The sequence below is a fragment of the Phlebotomus papatasi genome, chromosome 1, assembly GCF_024763615.1.
Source record: "Phlebotomus papatasi isolate M1 chromosome 1, Ppap_2.1, whole genome shotgun sequence".
Lineage (NCBI taxonomy): Eukaryota > Metazoa > Arthropoda > Insecta > Diptera > Psychodidae > Phlebotomus > Phlebotomus papatasi.
The window spans coordinates 49061687-49087112 of NC_077222.1; the positions used below are offsets into that span (position 1 = coordinate 49061687).

General features: G+C 31.5%; 1 protein-coding gene across 6 annotated transcripts in view; it reads right to left on the minus strand.

Moving 5' to 3' along the window:
- Positions 1-25426, minus strand: part of LOC129804860 (ecdysone receptor) — a 200656-nt gene that overhangs the window by 126381 nt on the left and 48849 nt on the right. For all 6 annotated transcript variants that reach the window (XM_055852534.1, XM_055852560.1, XM_055852527.1 and 3 more), the window contains exon 2: positions 18303-18887. The gene's annotated coding sequence lies outside the window, so the exon portion shown is untranslated. The remainder of the gene's footprint in view (positions 1-18302; positions 18888-25426) is intronic.

Genomic DNA, 25426 nt, shown 5'->3' on the forward strand with positions numbered 1-25426 from the left:
CTGTCAAGAGCTATATGCTATAGGATTCTCAATAAACGACATTTTATGTGTCGCTCCTCTTTCGTCCCCATCAGTCACTCCTTGGTGTCGTTCACCATTGAATTTCCCCCCAAGTTATATCTACGCCTTATATTTTACATGCAAGTTGGGAAATAGCCTCTATTTTATTGTCCATCACACCAAGAGCGACAGACATTACATTGAAGTGTTGGGGGTGAGTGCGCTAGATGTAAGAACCACATAATATTATTAATTCCACAATATTGATTTTATGAGTTATTTCTCCCCAATAAAGACACCATCTCCTGTCCCCGTGGCATAAACACCCATCTCCCACGCATTTTTACCATACTTATCAACCCTGAGAATTTATCATACAACCAAAAAAATGTTATATCACAAAATTTTATACATACTATTTACTCATTTCTCTTCACATTTTGCCAAAAAGATTTTTTTCGCTCTCAATACCATCCCCATTATGTCTTTCGCTCCATTTTTCGTATAACCGAGCAAAAACGTTTCATTTTGTTCAACAGTCTCTCTTTTCTTCTTGTTTTCCGCAACACTAATAAAATATCTTTTGGCGGCATATTCTTTGAAAGCAATCTCCCGTCATATTATTTTGTTCTTAACATTGACTACTATGGAAATATTTAATAGATTTAAAGAAATTTATGAGCTCTTCACAACAAAACAGATACAAATTATTCTCTTACAAAAAAGGTGAAATGAATAGCGAAAAAGAGTAATATAAAATGTTATTGAATATAAATTGTGATATTATTTAATTTTATTGACTAGTTAGTTTAACCAATATAATTTGCAATTATAGAAAGAAATTTTATTTCACTAGGAAAAATTGAAATTAATTCGAATTAATTATACCCCTCGAAAAACAATACAAAAAAAATAATTTTAGTTACTCTCTAGTCATAATTTTTCTAAAAAAAAACAGTCATAACAGTTTGTGTTACTTTCACATTTTGAGCATGTCAAAGTTCTAGTTGCAAGGATGTAAAGTCAGTAAAATTACAATAACTGCTAATGAAGAATATTAAAATTTATTGCATTTGAATTAAAAAAAATATTTCTGTATATAGATTCATCATTATTGATTTATAGAAAATCCCAGTAAAAATGATTGATATTCGAATTTAAATTCAAGACAGATGTCACGTTGACAATTACTGGTCATGTCACAATGACATTTATTCAGTCATTTTTACACAATTCTTTTGTTCACTGATAAATTTCTTTTACGAAATACATCTCCATTACCCCAAATGATCATATGTCCGTGACATTTTCTCACAAAACCCACACACGCACACCCAGTGAAATTGACACAACACAACTGTGACCAAATGCCCAAATGCACACTTAATATACTGTGAAAAAACAAATGAGCAGCACATAATGCAATTATCAATTGAAAGTAATTCCCCCCCGACATGCTGCGTATATTAACGTAGACCTACCCTACTTGAAACCATGTTAATGATACTCTTCGTGTACCCATATGTACTAAATGACGCAAAAATAAAAGAACCACTGCACCACTATTTGTAGCTACATAGGGCGTACAAAAGGGGGAAAATGTATGTATCCCAGAGTGTAGAGAATAATGACAAAAATGAAGCAAAAAAAAATCGAAAGAGTTTGTGGTATTTCTGAGCCGTTTCCTCTATACTTCCTCACTCTTATTTTAGTGCTCGATCTCAAGAAAGAAAACTTAATAGAGAATCGGCCTGTTTTGCAAAACCTCGACATCTTTTTTTTTTTTTTTAAATTTATTTTTTTTTATTATTTATTTAGTATTATGAAAGCAGCGTTTTGCTAAAACTGAGGTAATTATGTTTGTCCAACTGTCTGTCCGTCCCTGGAGATCTGAAGACCTAACGCTTAGAAATAGCGAATTCAAATATAGCTGAAAGATCCAAATAGTTAATTTCTATTAAAAAATGTTAATTTCTATTAAAAAGAATTGACAAAGCATCCCAGGCTTTGCGAAGTGCTTCTTAAATGCTATACCTCAAAGATACTTTCGCATCATTTACTGTTTACCGGTTCACAACCGATTTGAATCGATTTATAAATCATTCAAAACATCTTAGGAGTAATATAATTGAATTCCAGATAAAAATTAGCATCGGTTCGGTTTTACTGGAAATTCCAAGACCTTTCCAACGAGTCCAAGCATGATACTATTCGGATGGGAAATACGCTTTCTGGACAACATAAAACATAGTTTTAGAGGGAAAGCATGGGATAATGGAGAAGGAAGGGGGTGAGTCTAATTTCCGGTTTTTCTTAGGCTCCTTAAAGATCCCTCAGATCTTCGAAGTGAGTTACCCCTTGGTTAGCAGCACTATGATTTAAAAGTTAAAGTGGTTCTAAAGAGCTTACTTTTATTAATCCATTCTCCTGAATATGAATTAATTTGTAAAGCTTTTAATTCTAAATAAATATTAGTCATGCATGTAGAAGTTCATAAGTATTGGACCACAAAACTACTTCAAATTTCCAGGACATAACATTAAAGCTATGAGTTCGAGCATTTCGCAAAGTCTGGGTCACTGCCATCCATTTTCACTATATATGAAAAACCTACTCAAGTCTGTCTCCTTCTGTCTCACGCGATCCCCTTTCGCTGCCCTCCGCGACCTCAACCAGCCACTGCGCTCCCCCTTCTGTTGGAGAACTTCCAGTAAAGTTTCATTCCTCTGGCTTCGCAAGCCCCAACACATACACTACCAAGGCAACAAATGACCGTCTCTCCAATGTGGCGTCGTCTGATCGAAATTGCAAGTGTGTGTGGTACTTATTGCAGTATTATATAGTGTTTGCATTTATATTTTACTATTTTTGCTGCACTTGCAACCATTGCTCCATATGTTAGTGCGAAAGAGAGCATCATCAGCACTTCTTTCACTTCCACACACCAGTGTGTGGCAATCAGTTAGTGAGTCGCTGGGCCATTATGGCACAAATATCAACGAAGAGCAATGGCATTGCATGATGCGTTTTCTCGACCCCCTCCCACATGATGGAAAAAACTTTTCCAACCAGTCTTTTATTATACATAGAAAAGGAATGGGTTTGAAAATGTGCAGCAAAAGAGGAAATTCTATATCTCTTCAGACATTATTAAAACATTATACATACATAGGTAACTAGTAGCCGTATTGATCCAGATTTTACACTTTAATGTCTCTAAATATCCATTTTATCAATCACTACACTAAACTGGTCGCTAGTATATCGAAAAATATTGAATTATTAATTGATTTGGCATATATTTAGGTTAATAAATAGCATTTACTGCAGAAAAAAGTCATAATAACCCGTATTATTAAAAAAAAAACATAATGGCATGTCGACGAAATGTTGTTAATCAACATACTCTAGTAATTGCACATATTTTTTCTGAGTTTACATCAAAAGAAACATTTTTGTAGGGTTTTTCAGAGGAAGTCACGAACAAAAATCATTGTCCATAAATTGTTAAATAAAATCCAACCCTTCAAAAGTGAAAAAGTAATGCAGAAGCTAATAAAAAAAAGCTAAAAATAAGATAAGAAGCAAAATAATTAAATTCAGTTTCAATACGCATGAAGGTTGACCGGTGATTCGAAGCAACTCCTGCTAGAAAGGGTTATGCGGAATGCAGACAACCTCTGTCGTGACATTTTCTTTAATTTTCAGTCATCTACCGCTTCCGGAATTGAAACAAGACACCAAAAAAGGAATTCCAAATAAATCAGTCTTATCGTAATTGATAATTTTTCCGGTAATTCAATAATACAGAAATCAATATTTGACTATTTATTACAAATAGATTAAGTTTCAATTTAGCGCAGAATCACATTGACAATAAAATGATCGCCGTAGCCTCACCGTATTTCGTTAATTTACGCATTTTCATTGCAATTCTTACGCACATTTTCCATTACCGTATTGCCTTATCTCATACTCGGTGGCACTAGGTGAAAATAATATAAGAAAATTGAATAAATAAAACTAAAATTCGATAAACGATGAGCAAAAAAAACTGTACGATTAATTTATCTTAAGTTTTTTTTGCTCACCGTTTATGACATTTTCGTTTTATTTCTTCAATTTTCTTATATTATTTCCACCTAGTGCCACCGAGTATGAAATAAGGTAATACAGTAATCGAGAATTTGCGTAAGAATTGCAGTGAAAATGCGTAAATTAACGAAATACGGTGAGCATTTTACTGTCAATGTGATTCTACCCTTAACAAATAGAGTATAGTGTAGGTTATGACAATGATAATACTCAATTCTAAACAAATAATACGAAACTTCTTTAGGAGTATAGAAACTCAAGTACGGAGTTTGAGCTTTGCGCTAGTTGTTTAGTAGTCCATCTTTAGTAAGGTAATCATAGCCATTTCCATATAGTTATTTTATTATTTTCCAGAGTTCAAAAGCGATTTAAACGGATATAAACTACCTCAAAATTTCCCAAGCCGCGAAGAAATAACAAAGTTAGTGTCAAATAATAATTAATTACCTATAAATCACAGGTTCTAATTGGCTTAAAACTATTCAAAATTCAAAGACCGTTCCAATGAAAATCAACTTAACCAAATCGATAAAGAAAAACGAGCTATTTATCTAGTTTAAATTTTGGCCTTGCAAAATAGAAGAAATAATCAATCGTAAATCTCAAATTGATCACAATAAAACTTCAAATTAATCACAAAAAGTCGATAACTTTAATAGTTTGGCCTCTAGTTCTGGTAACGACTAGATAAACCGGACAAAGAGCTTAACTCCATTTTCCATAAAACGGTAAAACATTCTGTTTGACATTATAAAGTTTTTTTTGAATATTTTCAAAACCGTATACATATGGATATAGATATAGATCAAATCCCTATGGCATGAGGCTTTGAAGTTGAAACCAAATATCCCAAATCTATATAAATTATAATGTGGAACAAAACCCAATAGAAAAACTAGGCTCTCCCACAATCGAACCTTCTAGGTAATCATTTTTATATTTTTTAATATAGGTATAGAATTGTCAGTAACATAAAAAAAATAAATGTACTGAATCCATATGGTCCGATTTGAAACTCGAAATCCTTTAATACCTGAGCTATCGGTGAACGATAAGAGATTTGAATTCGGAACACTTGCATTTACTATTTTGCTCACCTTCTCAAATTTGTTTTCCCAAGTGCAAACCATGGTTTAAAGAAAGATGTTGGTCAAGGTTTTTAGACCAAGTTCTCTGAGATGGAACATAAACAAAACAGAATTAAATGCCTAACATTAAATTCTTAAGTTTGTTTTTTGATTCTCAGTGTTAAAACGGCTGTGTTATCTTCAAAATACTATACATTCTACATACAATGAGATGCCTATAACACCCTCCTAATTAATCCTCTCAAGCTTTCATCTCCGAATTTATTGAGATATACAAGAATTTTCTTAATGTCTATTGGTGCGGAAAACTCAAAAAATTTTCTTTAAAAAGTTTGAGTGCCAAATTGGATGAGATACAAACAATGTCGTTACTATAACAAAAGAGAGATTTATTTTAGTTGTGAAAAGTATAATGAGTTTCCTGTGCTGTAGAAATGTAAGAAGAAAAAAAACTTTAGAATAAGAAAGTTGGCAAAAATATAGTTTTTCTTGGGTAAGAAATTTAGAGCAGCATTTACGTCAAGAATTCATCCATCAGGGTAGGGTGAAAAAAAATTCGGTATGGGCGACTTTCAGTCTAATTCATATCAAATAGACCGAGAGTTGCAAACCATTCACGTTTTTTGGAAATTTGTCAAAATCCCCTCTCTGGCCATGAGCCAACTTGTTACCCTGGCAGCCATTTCTCGCCCAAATTTAGTACAAAAACCCCTCTTATAGCATTGCCCAACTAATACTAGGTCGCCATAGAGTTCAATAAGCAAAATAGAAGCAACTAATCATCGAGACAATCAACTGTCAAGAGGTCTGTAGACTGGAATAGTTGAACAATATGATCTATTAATAGACATTTTCTTTTATTTATCCATAATCACATTGAGTTGGGTATTATATATATTTTCACTGAATGTCACACAAGAGCCGTGTTTGCATCATAGCTATCAACACAATCATATACAATAAATGAAAATATGTAGGTCAGCGTCCGAACTGTCGACTATCTTTTTTTATTTTTTCTTCACTTCAACATTTGCTACACACGTTTTCAACGTGATAAAAAAAAAACATCACACCACCATTGAAAAGCTCTCGTCTCTTCTAACTCTATACTGAATTTTGTGATAAGACGCAATTAGGAGGGTATAGGCTCTTTCTCAACACTGCTATACCATTGCCCCTTGTTTTATAAACGCACGATGTGTCTGTTGTACCGAAAAACGTGTGCGTTATCAATGTTACAATTACTCATTAGTAATTAACAAGCGTGACTCCAATGTATTTTTAGAACGATCTCTCTGGGAAAATTTCATTCATTTTCATTGGGATTTGCCAGTGTCTGTCTCTCAATTCTTCGGCCTATGCTTAAGAAGAGATTAGAGCCACAACATAATGATATAATGCCATCCATTATGTATGTAATGAATAGTTCATTGTTCTCCTCACACTAAACTCAATTCTCATCACCTTCAATTTTCAGTCGTGGAATGTGGATTAAATAATTCTCTTGTTTTTGAATAAACAATTTCCTTCTTCGTCATTTTATTATCTCACTCCAGTGATCTCAAAAAACACCAACCTAAACCCTTAAAATTTAAATTGTTCAGTTTTGGTCTTTCTAGTAGCTTAATTGGGATATTTCTTAAATGTCTTGTCACTCAAATTGAGGTAATTCAAAGTAAAATTTCAGACATATTCTGGGAAAACAGTGGGTAATTATTTGTTAAAAAAAGACCTTAAATAAAAACTAAAATTGAAAATAAAAGCTTAAAGATATGCTACAGACAAATTGAAATTTCATTATGCTATCTTGAAGGTATGCCCATTTATCGAGTTTATTTCCTTACCTAATCTTCATTATATTTTCATCAGAAATTATACGAGATTGTCAGAAAATCCAGACATAGGAAATGTTAATTACAAACATTGCATAAATACAATATCGATTTTTCTTATCTAATAAAAAATCTTTAAGGGACGTGACTTATTGGTTTTGTTTTTAAATTTTGCATATAAGCTAACTACACCGAGAAAAATGTGGATGGTATTTTCTACAAATCGTGTCTTTAAATTCTACTGCCTCAAAAAATATTTAGTAGAAAATACCATCCTCCATAGAAACTTTCCTTTAGAATCTACCATCTTGACATTTTAAAATTTATTATCCTATAGATAGTATAAATTCTAATAGCCGGATGGTAAAATATACTATCCTCCTTTAGATTTTACCTTGACCTCTCTTGCATTCTAATATCCGGGTAGTAAATTTTACTGTCCGCATATTAGATGTTAGAATTTAACTGGAAGAAAGTAAATTTTAACGGAGGATAGTAATTTGGATTGAAATTACTATCCAAGCCAGTAAAATTTGCCATCCTCATATTGAAATATCGTGGGTGCCGATGCAACGGTTCCCGATATGCTTTAAATACATTATAGGAATTCGTGGTGCAGCTGGAAGATGCTCGACGACTGTCATCACAAAGGTCGCGTGTTCAAATCTCGGCGCAGTCGTCAATGTCGGAAAAAGATTTTCACGCACCAAAATGGCTTGAAATACAGATATGTCATCCAGGAAGGGCCTAAAGCCCTCAAACAATGACCAAAAAATGAATGAAAATAGGGAAAAATAAATTTTTTCGACATTTTTAATTCTAATATCCGGCTAGTAAAATTTACTAACCTGCCAGTAAAATTTACCATCCGGCTAGTAAAACATAATATCCGGGATATTAGAATTTACCATCCGGCTATTAGAATTTACTATCCATAAAATAGAATCTACAATTTTTGACAGTCCAATTTAATATCGCATTTGCTGGGTGACTTTTTTACTACGGCTATTAGAATTTTGTATGGAGGATGGTAAATTTTACCATCCTAATTTTTCTCGGTGTAGTAGGGATGAATGATTTTTATGTTCTAGATACACTTACAACTTAAGCCGAGAGATGACTCAACGCAATTAAAATCAAAATATTGATTAGATTACATTTACGTCAGTTTCTGATTAATCCGTCCTTTGGCTTAAGCCAAGAAACGGCTTAAAGGAAACTGATGGGAATTTAGTCAAATCATTATTTTATTATAATTACGTTAGCCGTCTCCCGGCTTAAGTCATAAGTGTTTCTAGTGCATTTGCATACTATTTCGTTATCCAAATAGAATATCGAAAAAATATGCAATATAGATGATGATTAGATGGGATAGTTTCATACATGAATTGTTTTAGACAACGCGTGCAATTGAATAACAATGTCAAAATATGAGTTAAGTAATCATGATATTAGCTGGATTTTGAATACTGGCTAATATTCATTAAACAAGGGAATATGAAAATACTTTGTATTGAGTGAATCTACTCTATCCATATGTCATACAAATGACGAAGGCGCTGTAAGTTTCTTTGCAAAAGAAAATTTTAAAGTTTTTTTAAGTTTAAGTTCGCTGGAAAAATCTTAGAACCTGGAATTTACGTGCAACTTTGAGAAAGTTTTGAGGTATTTTATATGGGGTGACAAGTATCATTTTTGCTAGTATACAATAATATTTTTAACACAGAACGAAGCCCTTTGTGTAATTTCATAGGATCATGTAATTTCATTATTAGTTTATGTCTTAATTCAGACTACAATAGTAGTAAATTAACTTTGTTTCGATTGTCAGATAATTTTAATCAAAAGATAATGTACAGATATAAATTGAGGAGACGTAAAAAAAGTATTACAACGTACACAGTATTTCCATAATGCATATCCCTTAAATTGGTTTGCACTATTAAAGCCGCTGTACCACAAAAAAATTATGCAATTTTTATGCCCAAATATTATTTTATAATTCAAATTTCTCATAACTTTCCTTTTTCTAACCAAGAAGGCAGAATTAAAAAGAAATAAAAGAAAATTAACTTTTCAGAAAATCACGCTTATTGAATAAAATGTACTAAAATAGAATTATTTATCCTTTTTTTCTAATAAAATTTATATTATTGCTTGTTTTATTTATTGATTTTTGATCTTGGAATATCTGGCGCCAAATTTCACAAGATCCAAAAAAAAACGTATATTAATCTGTAACTTTAAATTAATCATGTGAATAAATCGCAATGTCGACGTCTTTAGACTTTTGTGTTGGAGATGAATAGTGAAATTTCCAAAAATAAAAGCAAGAACCTACGCTATAACACATCATCTCAATTTTTTAGGTCTTTTGCACAATGTTTCGTCTCATCTTTTGGAACAGCGCGCACAAATTGCTAAAATCTCTCAAATGCTTTGGGAGATGTTGTTTAGTGGGATATAAATTTTCAGTTGTGAAATAATATAGAATTTTGTAAATATTCTCTTTCATTTTGCTACACCTATTGACAGGTGGTACATATGCAATAAATTTTAAAGAGATATACCGCCAATTCTAACCGCATTTGAATGCATCTGCCATTAGTTTTTGGCACATCAGTTTAACAATGTATTGTCTATTAGTGAAAAATGGACTTTGGCATCTGCATATAATAAATTTTGATATAAAATATTGCACACATTTCTAAGATGTTACACGCCCTCCCATAGATACAGGACACTCTTGGGTGCCCCATCTGCCACTCTGCCCTCGCAACCTGCACCTTTTTTCCCTGGAATCAATTTCAAAAGTTGACTAATTGTTTTATCACCTGCATAAAATACACCGGAGAGATGGTTTCGAACTCCAAGGTTACCACCATCATCTCAGAATATATTATACTTACAGGTCTGGACGATGATAAATCGCGACATATTTAACGTTAAGAAACCCAAGGCAAAAAAAAACTGTCAGTACATCCAGCAGTTTTTATTGTTTTACATTGTTTTTTGTTCTGTCTAGTTAGGTCTCTATCAAATTTACATTATCATTGTGTCACTGTAATAACTCTCTTTTTTATGCGTTTCACCTCTTGTGAGCACGAAATAAACGAAAGGCAGGAAGAAGTTCAAGGCTGGTCAAATCAATTTTTTTTACCCCACTCTCACCCAATCCCAAACTAATTCTATTACCATCTCATTATCTCTAACGCATGTAATTCCACTAAACATTTCATTAAATCAACGAGACTTGTCCTACACAACACCAAATTGGAGTTATTTCTATTCACTAAAGTGCGAGGGCTTTGACAATTCATTTCAATTGTGACATGTTTATTTATTTTGTCAACAGTTTGGCAGTTTGTTTTACATATTTTAATTATTTGTCTTTTCCTGATAGACAACTCGTCAACAGCAGGTAAATGTGTGGTATTAAAAAATATCGGAAGCTGTACCTTACAGGAAATATTTATAAAATGTCTTTCTTTTACAGGATTTTAATATTAAAAAAAACCTCAAAAATAAAAAAAATATTTTGCATTTTAATATTGTAATAAAATACGAAATTGAACAAATGAAAATTGTAAATATATTACCGTAAATGCGGGTGACATTACCCTCTCCATGTGACTTTGACTCTCTGCTGTTCGTAAGCTATCCTTTGATTCTATCACTTTAAGGATGATCTTCACCGATCGGACATGATAGATAAGATTGGTGAAAACCATAATTAAGTTCTAGAATTAAAGAAAATCTTACAACTTGCAAGGTGGCAAAAGTCACTCTTGGAGGGCAAATTCACCCACATTTACAATACCGTCGTTGCGGGTGACTTTGCACGTTTTTTCGCTGTTTTTCAACTTTGCTCTCTAAAAGTGGATAGTTAAAGTGAAGGGAGGGGGGTTTTTGAGTAAAATTATTTGTATTCAGTTGTTAACGAATGGATTTTGTGCCAATAGTATTAATTTTATAAAATTTTACTATGTTTAAAAAAATCAAGAGAAAAGGCTTGCACTGGGGATAAGGTGCGGGTGACTTTGCACTTTTTAATAAATACTAAAAAATCAACAATTTCTGATAATAAACGACAATGAAGATCTTCACATCTAAGGGTAATATGCACGAGATCTACAAGATGACATGGTCGCCATCTTGATTTGACGTTTCTGTACGCCATTTTGAATAACTGTCAAAACCTAAAACTGGTCCGATTGGTTTGAAATTTTAGTATGTTGTAGCTGATGTCAAGACCTTTTCAGAACGTATCTACGTTCCAGTCTACGTCAAGTATTTACCTAGATACAGAGGCTCAAAGTTTAACATTTTGAAATATTCATATTTTGGCGATCTTTATTTACTAATCCTTAATTTTAAAACCTAAACGAAATGTCTCAGTATTTATTTATTTCCTATTTCATATTTATTTACTCTTACATCATTAAAAGAAATAAATGAAAAGTGCATTTATTTACTTTTTTATTTTTTCATTTTTGCAAAAACAGTTTTTTAGATACTCAAATAATACGCTATTATAAACAAAAACACTACTTTTCTTTTTGTTTGTTATTTAGATCTCATCGCCTAACGATAGTACTGTCTTTTTTGTGGTGTTTTCGATAAAAGAAGCTCTCCGAAGTTCTGTATTCATGAAAATGTCAAAATTTTGAACTTAGAGCCCCAGTATCCAGACAATCGCTTGACCTAGGTCGGATGTTATATATGTTCTGAAAAGGTCTTGACATTAGCTACAACATACTAAAATTTCAGCTCAATCGGATGAGATTTTTGTTTTGACAGTTATTCAAAATGGCGGACGGAAACGTCAAATCAAGATGGCGACCACACCATCTTGTAGATCTCGGTCATTTTATCTTAAATTATCAAAAAATTAGATAATTTTTAGCCAAATACTTCTACAATAAAGCTTAAGAAAGACCATTATATACAATTTTATAATATAAATCATGCGTTCTTAGGAAGATTATAGTGAAAAAAGTATTTTAATAAAAATAATGAACAAAATCGACGTGGATTATTCTAGCCAGATAAATTTAGAATAGATTTGGGCAATTTACTTCTCTGAAATCGATTTTGGAATTGCATCTTCAGATAACTTTTTCACGGAGTCGTTTTTTGACAAAATACCTATACTAGGATTTCATTAACTATTACTGAAACTACAAGAATCCTTTTGAGGATAATTGTACCTTACTTGGTACTTAACATATCCCTATATACTTTGACATGGTAGAACGGATAAGCGAAGACTATCAATAAGTGCTAGAATTGTTCAAAGTCTCACGAACAACAAAGTGCAAAGTCACCCGCAACGACGGTACCAAAACCAATAAACCGGCAACTTCTGTCGCTCTTGTTAAAAATAAAAATAAAAAAGTTATAAAGTGAACAACTTATAAAAAGACCGCTCACAACCACGGTTTTGCCAATCTTAAAGTGCCTCGGCTGAACCTTTCTTTATATCAGAATTTTAGTCGTTTTTGCAAGACTTATTCTGTTATCAACTTTTTTATTTCGTACTGATATTTGCATGATTCGATCTAAATTCATATTACGAACTTTAAGACTTATTCCGGCAGAAATTCTCATGCAAAAAAAGGTTTATATGTGATGATATGATGTGCTGATTTCTGATTTTAAAATTTCAAATTCATTATCTTGTTGAAAATTAATTTAAACAAAATATGACAAAGAAACATACCAAATCTGGAAAGTTACAATCAAAAATTATAAAAAAATAGAATCACTAAATCGGCAATCAGATCAGTATTCAAGTTTTTTTTTAGTTACAAAAAACATCTATTATTGACACTTTGGGAGGGTATAAATTGACAAATTTATCGAACTCTTAAATCTCAATTGCCTGTAAATAGATTCGATTACTCTGTAATGAACCGATATCAAAATGTATAACATGAACTGATCGCGTATTCATTATATACATCATGTGTTTGGCTATTTCCTTAACTACATATACGCATACATAAAGCTGTGATGTGGGATTCTTGCGATTTCTAAAAAAAATAATAATTTACTGACTCAATTAATTGATCGATTCGTTCTATGATGAAAAAATACACGCCTAAAAAAAACGTAGACGGTAGAATTATAATTCATCTTGCTTTATAAAATCATAGGCACTCAATTTTGAATTCTTCAAGAGTACATTATAATTTTGCAAATCTATTCTATTGGCATATAAACACCTCTACAGGTTTTCTCCATATAAAAAAGTATTGATTAATTATTTCACTCCTACACTTCCAAATTTAACATTCTTCCGAGAGACGTCATATGCATAAGATATTTTTTGAATATTTCCTTATTTAACAATGCTTAACTTTTTTATCAATATTCTAGAAGATATACGTTAAAAGCTTTATCATAAGAGTATGAAATTTGCAATATTTTAGATAATCTGAATATTCTTTTAGTATTATTTTGAAAAGTCTTCTACTTCAATTCAAAAAAGCAACATATATTTGGCGTTTTTAAAAATTCTGATCTTATTGAACATTTTGTAAGATGACTTTACCAACAAAATTTTTTTTCTGACATTATTAATTTAACTTAAAAATTTATATTTGTAAAATTCCAACAAACTGTGATCTATTGTAAAAAGAAAATCCAGTATAGAATCTTAAGAAATTGTTATACACATATTCTTCCTGTGTTCAAGAAATGTAAAGAATTGAATATTGAAAACATTTCCTTTTTATACACACTTAAGATTTTAACTTAACATTATACAAAAATGTTCAAACCATTCTTTCAGGGTTCCCACAGCTTTTACAAACTTCCCGGATTTGGAAGACCAAAAAGACTGAAGATCAATCAAGGTTATTAAGATTATCCATGCTTAATCAATTTGCTTCTCAATAGAAATGCTAATTGACAATATTGGTAAATTTCATCAAAATCGTATTGTAATTGAGATATTGTAGCGGAAAGAGCTGTATATTTATATGTTTTGAATAATAAATAGAAAAATCTAAATTTATGCACAAAACAGAAAATGAGACTTGTGTTGGGAGTTCCGCGACCAACCTTGAAAATTGACAAGTTGCAAGTGAGTCTCTAAAGTGATCACTGCATTTTCCTATAATTTTCTCACTTGATATTGATTCTATTTTACATACTTTCATTACTTAAACACCAGAGAGAGAGCAAAAGATTTTAACTAATTGACTTTGAGTTCAAAATATCAATTCTTCACCGGTCTCCCCTCAAGAAATAATTTTATATGTTAAATTATACGTAAAATTTTATAATTTCGAGGAAAATTACGTCCAAATTTGTTTTTGAGTCTTGGTGTTGGCAGTAGTGGTCAAAAACGGTTGGAGATGGCTATTTTGGGTTTTCAGAATGTACTCTGTTAGGTAGTTCCTAAAAGAAACTAGGTTTTCTAAACCGATTAAACCGATTCTAAGCTGACTAGGAAGTGCAACAACCCATTTCAATGGGTTATGCCTTAGTCACACTTACGACTTAACCCGAGAGATGTGTTAACATAATTATTATCAAAATAATGATCAAATTACATTTCCATCAATTTCTGACTTATTTTTATGCTAAGAAACTGCTCAGTTAGGGGGAAACTGATGAGAATTTTGTCAAATAATTATTTTGATTATAATTACGTTAAGTCGTCTCTTGGCTTAAGTCGTAAGTGTGTCTTGGGCATTAAACACCAATGATAGATCAGTAATAAACTCGATCTTTAATACAAAACTTTTTTTTTAATTAGAATTTGAAAATATCTATAAAGGAGCGTACGTTTAAACTGATGAAAACGAATTAGAATTCATCTGAAAGGCCTTTGAACCGCGAAAGACTTCGAATCAGTGAGTTTTGAACTAGTGATAAACCAATATCACTACTGCAATGTATTGGAAATGCTTCGGCTGTGAACAGGTAAACATAATACGGTACAGGGAAGATGGACGAAACTTTATAGAATTCTCAAACTTGGAAAAATTTTCAGTATGAACTGAATCAACTTCATTTGCCTATCCTATACACAAATACTGAAAAACAAAGTATCAAAATAATGAAATCGAACATTCTGCGGAGACAGCTGCTGCTGATATCAGATTCTGTGTTGTCAACAGTTTCAAATAAAATTCTAAATTTCTTTTTGCTGCGCTCAAACTTAAAATTATATACATCATTTGCAATTTTGTCTATTTTCAAGTATTTCACAATCCATCCGTCAAACGACTGAATGTGAATGTTAAATGTGTTTATTTTGCATCATCGCGTCTTTACCACCCAATTGAAAGAAGTAATATGTGAGAGAGTTAACAAGAAGTAGAATAGCGTATGAATACAGTGCAAAAAAGTAGGAGACGAATGTTCAAAAGAGACCTGAAAGAACCAAAAAAAAATCTAGCAAAGTCAAGTTAAACTTTTTAGCAAAACAAGCAACAAATCCACGCAAAACGACTTCACACAAAACCCCAACACACCACACATTAATATTAGAAGAAGAAAAGAGAATGGGTTGAACGAAAAAAAATTGATGGTATTGAATACAATTTAATATTTTCGCTCTATGACACTCAAAACCACAAGAGTCAATGTCCTGATTAAAAACGTCGCGTTTGCTAAAAAAAAACAATTTCTGGCAAATATTTGTGCAACTGATGGAGAGTTACACCGAATGAATAAATGTCATTTAATTGTACTGGAAAATATGTTTAGGATTCCTTCACTATTCAAATATCTTCCATAAATATCCAATTAATGATGAAGCATCTTTTTTTTTCAACCTCATCTCTCTCATGTTACGTGTCTTTTTTTCGTATATGCAAATATTTCAATAGGATGTCTGTGGAGAAAAAGCATATTTCACTTTGAGATTAATAGACTTCTCTGTGTGAATTTCATTGCACAAAAAGATGATTAATCTTTATTTCTCTCCACGCAACATGGTTAAAGGTCTATACCAGTCTTTACTAAAGAAGAATAGAATATTGGAATATGGCAACAATATAGGATTATCTAGAAATATATAGCTTTTATTTGGTGTTTATGACGTCATTTTCTTTTCAAACTCTACTGCTAAACGAATTAAGAAGTCATAAAAAAATTACATTGCTCTCGTATAGCTATGAAATATTTGATAACAGAAATACTGTGCAACATATGAGATTTATATGGTACCTGTAGCATGAAAATCCTGATCCTAGTGAAATAACTGAAAGATTTTGATAGAAAAAGCTCTAATATTAATTCACATCGTTCACACACTTTTTGAACCCTTTGAAACCGTTGAACAGTTGGAAAAAAACTGAATTTGTTTACTGAATACTTGATTTTATGATTTTTTGAATTTTCAAATATAAAATTTGAACTTTATTAACACAAATAGTATGACATTAAGCATATTAAATTTAATCCGTTTTAGTTTAAAGTTTTACTTCTTACTGGCTGATTTATTCGATAGTATACTGTTAAAATTTTGCCAAATTTTAATTTTTTGAAAATTTATTTTAGCAAATATTCGTTATATTGTAAATAAATTATTAAATTTTAATGTAAACACATTTGTGCTTTGTAAAATAGTCAGTAAAATTCTCAAATAAATCAAAAATTACTATAAATAAAGTTTGAAACATCAAAATTGTTGATAAATAATTTTTAATTTCGTTCTTACAACAGTATTTCTGAACTAACATTTAAAATTTTAAAATTCTTTAATTTTTTTTTATTTAACATTTAAAAAAATATATTCAATTATATTGAATTCAAAATTCGTATCGTTCATATCTCTTTCTCTCGCAAATGTTTTGCATATGTATATCCCACTCTTTTCTACTCAAATTGGATTGAACTAAATTGACTTTGTTGTTATGTTTAATAGAAAAAGAAAAATTGTAGATGCAAAGCGTTTGAGCAAAAAGGTTTATGGAATTTTCCTGATCTTAAGACGTATGCAAGAGACATTAAAACCATATTTAAAGGATCTCACCAGAACTATTTGATCATAAAAACTTAGTATCACAATTTGATTTCTGTGATGAGAATAAACTGTGTGTATATTATAATTTAAAAAAAACAACTTCAATTAAATTTCGAAAACGTGACATAACATAGGACCAATTTAAAAAAAATAGGTTTTGGTAAAAATTCTAATTGGCAATTAAGCCAAAATGTCTAAGCATTCTATAGCAATTATCCAAAGTGACTACCCTCTTGTTTTTTTCACCTTCAGACAACCATACATTTTTTATGTGTACTTTTTATGACTCAACTTGTACAACAAAAAGATAGCGTTTTTGTGCTTTTCGCAAAATACTGCCAAGTTATACTACTAAAAAAGAACCTCCAAACACCTGTAGCAAATGCTTGATGTGTATTTATAGCATAAAACTAAAATGTTCTCTAGGTGTTGAAATAGTAATAACAATAATTTCTGTAAAATGTATGAACTTTTCGAATCGTCATCATCATTATTCTCAATCACTATTTTATACCATCAACACACCAGTTTACCGGCAAAATAATTTCGAATTTATGGTCCAGTGGAGCAAGAAGCGATTTGTACTTGGAAATACAAATTTTCCTCGTCACATACTCTTTTTTTTTTACTTCATTCAATTTTATTGTAATGTTTCGTTTTTTTTCTCTTGCTCTCCTTTTCTCTATTGCTTGTTATTGCATTGGATAGATGTCAATGTTAATGCAATGCCTGGGAGAGATGTTCATCTATCCCAGAGTATTTTCTATTTTTTTTTCTTTTATTTTGTGAGGAAACTTGAAAAGTAAGAACATGATTTCAAGATGGGATAGAATCATAGAGTTAAAATGATTAGAAAAGTCTTCTCCAAGAGAAAGGGCTAAAGTGAAAAATTCTTGTCTATGTCACTGAGTCTATAGAGGTAAAATCCAATTACTCACATTGCCATAAAAACGTGTTCATGGTGCAAGAAGTTCATATAAAATGGATAAAGATGATATATTGAAGGAGGGAATGGTTTAAAGTCGAGAATAACCCATTGTGAAAGAAAGAAACCAGTTTGGGTGTTATTTTATTATTATTTTTTTTTTAAACTTCACTCCATCATCTTCATCGGAGAAAGAGAGAGAGAGAGGGCACTTTTAATTCATCCAACAATGTCCATCACCATCGTCCATGACCGAAATTACAATATTCGAGGTCTTTTAATTCTTTAATTGGATTAATGAAATCGTCTTTTTTCGGGTATATGATTTTTTTCGGGTTTTTGCATATGGAATAATAATGTAACAATAAATTACTCACCATTTAATGTCATTAGCATATATATAAATTTATCCATATATTTCAGCTGACACAACACTTTTTCTTTTTCTTTTTTCCTCCACTTTGCTTACAGAGTGAATTTTTTCGAGTGTCGATTCACTTCTTTTATTTTTTTTTATTTTCAACACTGATATGATTGCACAACAGTATGATCCTCTTTTTCACATTAAACAAAAGTCAAAGTCTCTTGGACAGTTTTTTTTGTTTGTTTAACTTCTTACAACACTTACTATAAATTATACACCATATACAATTACAATGACTACAAGTTACAGAGTTAATATCTCACCTCTTACACTACATTGGAAACATTATTCTCTTTATTCTGCTGAATTGTCGTATTTTGCGTATTCCTTGTAAAATATTGCACACCACACTAAAATGTCACTTGTTTGAATTAATAGTACTCTCAATAAACGCGATTAAATTTATTTGAGTTTCTCCATTTTAGAGTCCATTTTGATGCTGATCTACAGCACGTGATTTCGATCTGACGACAAATAGAACACTGATGGTCATTAAATAGTGCGCACTAGAAGAAGTTGTACCACTGGGTTGGAGATTCTGCAAATAAAAAAAGAAAGAGAACAACATCAATATAAGAAAATCCAATCAGTAGGAAATTATGTTTTGTTAATTCAATAACATGCGAGAGCCACTCATTTCTCTCTTTCACTCTCCTTCACTTCAACTGATTGAATTGACCTAATAAAAAAGCCATAAATACCAACAATATCAATAAGAATAGAGAGCGACAGGAAAAATGTGTATCAAATTATTTTTATCATTGATCACTCTTTAAGATTTTAGCAATTTTTTTTAGCACTATATACAATATAAACTAGTGATAACATGTTTGGCATTCAACTATCTCCATGGAGCACAAGAAGAACTTCCACAGAAGTGAAACCCACATTCGTGCTAAAATGCATCCTCGAGAGACTTTATGATGCTCTTGTTCAACATCCCCAGCAAAATAACCCTGAAGGGTTTGTGTGGGTGGAACAATGCTAAAGAGAGAAATGGAGCTTTTCAGAGTGTTTTCTTTCACTGCCCTCCACTGTACAATATATCCCTCTGGCCTTTTTTTTCCTCCATACTCCTTGAGATTTATAATTCATTTAAGGACACAACACATATTCCCCTTATGTCACCACTTTAAATCCCAAATGCATTTTATTACAAGATACTTCTGGCCACTTGGAAAGTCTCTCTAAATCGCCTCATACATCGATTTCATCTCCCTTATGTATAGCACAATTTTCCATTAATAATCTAAATATAAAATGATAAATGTAGATGTGAAAGATTCTTAAATTAAAAAGACAAATAATATCGAAGGGATCGAAGGATATAAAATCAAAGCGCCAAAATACAATTGGAAAGTAATTCCGATAGAACAATTTGAAAAAGGGTAAGTGTGCCAAATTCCGGCCAGCTTGCAATTTCGGCCACCTTTTTGTTCCTCGAATTTCCATGAATTTTTAAGTTTTACTTACTCTAAAGATTATACAATACAAAAGAATAACAAAAAAATGTAGCTTTGACAAACCAGATGATATGAAAAAGACATTAGAAGAATTCCCGATATGCAAGGAACTATGAGAATGAAGATGACCGATATAAGGCGCCAAGGCTATGTCTATATTTTTATTCATATTAAAATGTATTAAGAATTATTTTAGAGTAAATAAAGACGGTAAACTCTTTACAAGGTTCCAGAATAAAAAAAATCAGTTTGAATTTAAAATGTTACATTTCAAACTTTAGACTTTGACGCTTGAATGCAACTATGCCGAAATTTGGCACACTTACCCTAACCGATTTTCCTTTTAAAATTCTTTTATTGAAATTCTTATTGTCAAAGAAAACTTTGTACATCATTAATAATTCTAAGGGACAATTATTATCTAAAATTATGCGTGTTAGAAATTATTCCATGCTCCCATATTCAGAAAAAATGAAAATAAAAAACAGAGACAAAACAGAGACATATTTAGAAGATTTTTCGTTTGATCGAAATCCTAGTAATAAACACAAAACCCAGTAAGTAAATTCTGTCGTTATAATTCTATACGAAGGTTTTCTATTACAAGCAATGAAAAACCGTTTTTTCGTCTAGCCGTTACAAAATCTTCTACGGGCACAACTATAAAGCAATCTTCAGACTAGGGGTTTAGCCCAGATCCGGAAGATCTCAAAATATTAAATAGCAAGCTATTTTATTGGTTTTTCAGAATTTAACGGATCATTTGACCTTAATAATTCAATCCTTAGTCAATTTTATCCAACAAATCTTGATTCGTAAAAAATAGAGCAGTTAAAACATATGGATGAGCCTTAGGTCTGAAGCTCGAGGAGGTTTCTAGAATTTTTGGATGTTTTGGTGATTATTATCTATATAACGAACAACTTTTCGTCTACGAACACTAATGGCTTTGAATTACTCCTTTTAAAGGCTTTCAAGCTCAATTATCAGTTCTAGAAAGCGTCTATTTCGTAATCTATTGCCACAAGTTTAGATTAGTTAAAATCGACTGTAACCTGCCTAGTCTGTACCAGTTCTAACCCACTTTGACCCCAGTTAACTTTATTATATGGAGTTAAATATTTAAAACCAACTCATAAATTGATTATTTATCCTTCCACATTTTACAAAATCTTATAATACGAAAAAAAACTTCTCACGTTTAAGATATTTTGCATAATGCCCTAGATACACTTACGACTTAAGCTGAGAGACGACTTAGTGAAAGATGATGGAAATGTAGTTTAACCATTATTTCTAATACAATTACGTTAATCCATCTCTCGGCTAATCCTTAGCTCTGTCTAGGCCCTAACGGTTGCAAGTGCAGAGAAATTCATATAGTTTTATTTGTATGCAAAAGTGAGTTTTTGGCATCAACTTTTAATCAACTTCGTTCTAACTGATAAGGAATTCCTTCTGCGTCATTTTGGAAAATCTTTCAGATGATCTATAAATCGGATCAAAATCTGGAAATCTGGAGTCCAGGCTTCTCCATGACTTAGACTGCTATAAATAACTTCATCAATCTGGACAAATAATGCAAAACAGCTATCAAAATCACAAATTCAAGCATTCCGTAGATCTGAAATCCTTTGAAAAATAAATGAACAAGATTTGTAAAATCATTAAACTTACTTTGTTAAAATATAGTTCCACTTTAAAAATATGTAAATGAAAAGAATTTTAAATGAATTTCATTGTGATGTTCCTGATAATTTCAATATCGAGTTCCAAAACTTTTTCCTATGAAAATGAATTTATTTACAAAGTTGCAAATATACAATTTGTCCCCATAATGTTCTATATCCCGACTAGAATGTAATAAATTGGCAATATATCGTGGTTTTGCATGTAATCTCCCATAAAATAGCACCACATACAGGAAACTTTGCACAAGCTACAATACATATAGTTTTAAATTGAAAACCACAAGATAGTAATTGCATCTGTTGCTCTGTACTCAAGCCTCAAACTTCTTCAGTATTATTATTTTTTATTTGAGTAAATAAAAAATTAATAGAATTAGTCCAATTATAGAATTTTCCGGCAAATTAAGCGGAATTTAGAAATAAAATTGACCAATTTGGAATTAGCTCATCTTCACAGTGCAGACAACTATTAAAACTATTATTTCTGTTCTCATCACTTTTTTGCTCATTGCTGATGGACTTTTATTAATTCTTTGTTAGTTCAAGTACATTTTCTCCTCCTTCGTGTCATGGTTGATTTTTCATCCCAATATTTATAACCATTAATTCCATTTCAATGTTACATCGCAGAAATTAAAAAGAGTAAATCCATGAAGTATCACTCTTGGTGATTTTCTTCCTTTTTTCTTAAATTCTTTTCTCATGCCTCACGTTTTTTTCTCAGTGTTCACTAATTCTCCTGCCTAAGATATATAAATGTATATATAAAAATCGCAAATGACGAGATTGGTTCTCCCTGTATTGTTCTCATTTCACGCAACACAGCAGAAAGAAAATGAAAACACTGAAAATAAAAAAAAGTCTGCTTACAACTAGAAGTGGTAAAGAATGTTGCGATAACATCAGAAATTTGATTGTCTCCCGGTGTTGTTTCATTTGAACTCAAGGTGACCGCGAAATTCTGTATGCGTCGCCTCTGCGAAATCCCAGCAGAATCAGAATGTAAGATTAGTTGTGACTTTTTTGCTTCCTTTTTTTATCATTTCTTTAGACCCATCTTGGTGTACGTGGTGTTTGCATAAATGTCCAAGTGAGACTATGTACAGAGAGGATTTCGAAAAAAAAATTTAAAAAAAAAGAAAAGATCACTCTCGGACACGACGTTGCTGGATGAAATACTATTTAGACATTCTTGTGGAAAGGGTTTTCTCACCCAATACATCTGCGAGAGGTGTCGGTGATTACCTGATTTACAATCCAAATGATTCTGAAAATTTATTCCTTGGTGGCTTAAGAGACATTTCTTTTGCGGAATCTTTCGCAAAAAGGGGTTAAACCCAGTGAGCATCACTTCGCGGAATACTCGAACTCATGCTATTCTCTAAAAATTGGATTTAAATTAGGGTGGATGCCCCATTCAATGCCACTTTTAGAATTTAATTGCTTATAATTTTCACATTCTTCAACCAAACGGCTTAAAATTTTCGTTAAATGTACCTTGAAGCTATGTCTTACTATACATCTAAGTGATTTTCTATAACTTTTTTCCAAAGGATCTAGAATAAACATTGTTTTAATTATGCAAAAATCTCCATTTTATGCCACTTTTCTACATTTGGTGCCACCTGAGGATCCATTCAATGCCACCTTTTTAAAATGAGTATTTTGGTTCCTTATAAAGTAAGTGATTATGTAAAAATCACACCTCACAAATTTAACAAAGAAAACAATAATAAAATAATTTAAGTAATTTAATAAAAAAGATAATAATTTGAAAATAATAGGAGCTGTTTATTTTCTGATACCTTTTTTTATTTTTTACAATGCTTCTTCAAGTTCTGTTTTTTTTTTGTTTTTTTTTCTTGCTTCACTGAGTTCCTCCTTTTTCTTTTCCTTTTCCTTTTTGATTGCCTGTCTTACAACTTTTCTCTCAATTTTATCCTGTTCATTTTTTTCTTTTCATAATCTTTTTTTTTCTTTTAAGTCCACCCACTTGTCTGAGGTAATTACCCTTGCGATATTTTCCTGATCATGCCTCCTCTTCTTCATCCTGTGGTTCTGGCCATTTAACTTCATCAGGATGGTCTTTTATTTTTGAAGCCTCTCATATTTTTGGAAGGCCTTCAATTATTTGTTGAACAGTGGCAAGAAGACCATCTGTTTCCATTGGAAAGCCGCGCCTGGCACGTTGGAGGACCCATTCCATAATTTCTGACTAGATATCCTTACCCAGGAAACACTGTCTTCCTCCATGCTCACTGATTCCACGAGGTATTTTCTTTGACAACTTGTATCGTAGAGTTGTCCGGGGAATCTAGAACTGGCGCGCTGCCTTTCCTACAGGCATCCCATTACTGATAGCGCTCAAAGCATCATTCAGTTGTAAATCTGACTAAGCGACCTGTTTCTTCTTCCCTCTAGGAGCCATTTCGAAGCGTTTCGATCTGAAATTGAGAAAGATAATGACTAAATAAAAAATATTCCTTGAATAACAACATTTCATCCAGATAACCTCAGTTTTTGTAAATCCCTTTTACTTCTATTTTACAATTTTTTCTTTTGTTCTATAAAATCTCTCTACACAGTCATGCAATAAGTATATATTAATTAATATTTAATATTTTTCTTGTACTTACCTTGATATTTCAGGGTATATTAGAATAATTTGATAACAAAATTCGCAACTCGAAAATAAAAGCCAATTGTCAAATATAAATTTACTGACTGCCGCATGAGGGCACCACTTGTTAAAAGGTGATGGCATTATTTGTAGACACACATTTAAAAAGGCTACATTTAATGCCATCATCAAATTTTCATCAAAATGAAATACGAAAATATGATATATTGACATCTGAGAAAAGTTTAATTATCTATAATTACAAATATTGATTAGAAAAATCAAATATCTTAAATGAATACGCAAAATAAGATAATGAAAAAATTGAAAACCTTAAGAGAATTCTTTATATTTGCGGCCATTTTTCACTCACCATTCACATCATTTAAAACTTATATTCTAAATGTACAATAAATATTAAAAATGCCAAAACAAACAATTTAATAAGATGCCCTTGGTGTTAGCATGTATGACGGTATATATTTTATAGGTCTTACATATTGCAAATTTGAAAAAAAAATATGAATTTATCCAAGGTGGCATCAAATGGGGTAGTGGCATCATTCGGGGTATCCACCCTAGATGTATGCATTCTTAATCATAGTGGTTTCTTCATATTCACAAATTTATAACAAATTTTAATCAGTTTATTAATAAACACAAAATTCTTTTCGAAATTCGTATAATAACCAAAATTAGTTACCGATTTATAATCTATTTATTTCCGATTGTAAGACTGTCTTCAAACCAGAGGTTTAGTCCAGTTCGAGAGTGTCTCAAAACTGAACATCAACCGAATTTATTGATTTTTCAGAATCTAATAGGTCATTAGCCCTTCATAATTAAATCGGAAGTCAAAATTTTACAAAAAAAAATCTTGACCGATAAGAAATTAGAGAATTTAAGCCATATGGCTAAGCCAAGGTCTTGGAACCCTTATAACAACTCTTATGGGTTATTAGAGTTCTAAAATAACTTTCAAATGAAACTAAATTTGTCTTGACCAGTTGATTACATTTCTTAGAGCTACTCAACTCCCGGTTTTATGAAACTGTTACAAAGGAAAATACGATAAAACAAGAATATCTGTCTGAATGACACATTACTGAAATAGTCAGATAGACATTTAAAATAAGGAGGAAAAAAAGCCATATTTCAAAGGTATCCCATTCTAAAGTGCCCAACTTGCTATTAGGAGCATCGTGGTGTTATTCTTCAGAAATTAATAGTAATAATAATAATAATGTTGGCACTATATTTCATGACGGAACAAAACCTTCCCGCAAGTAGATTTCTAGACATG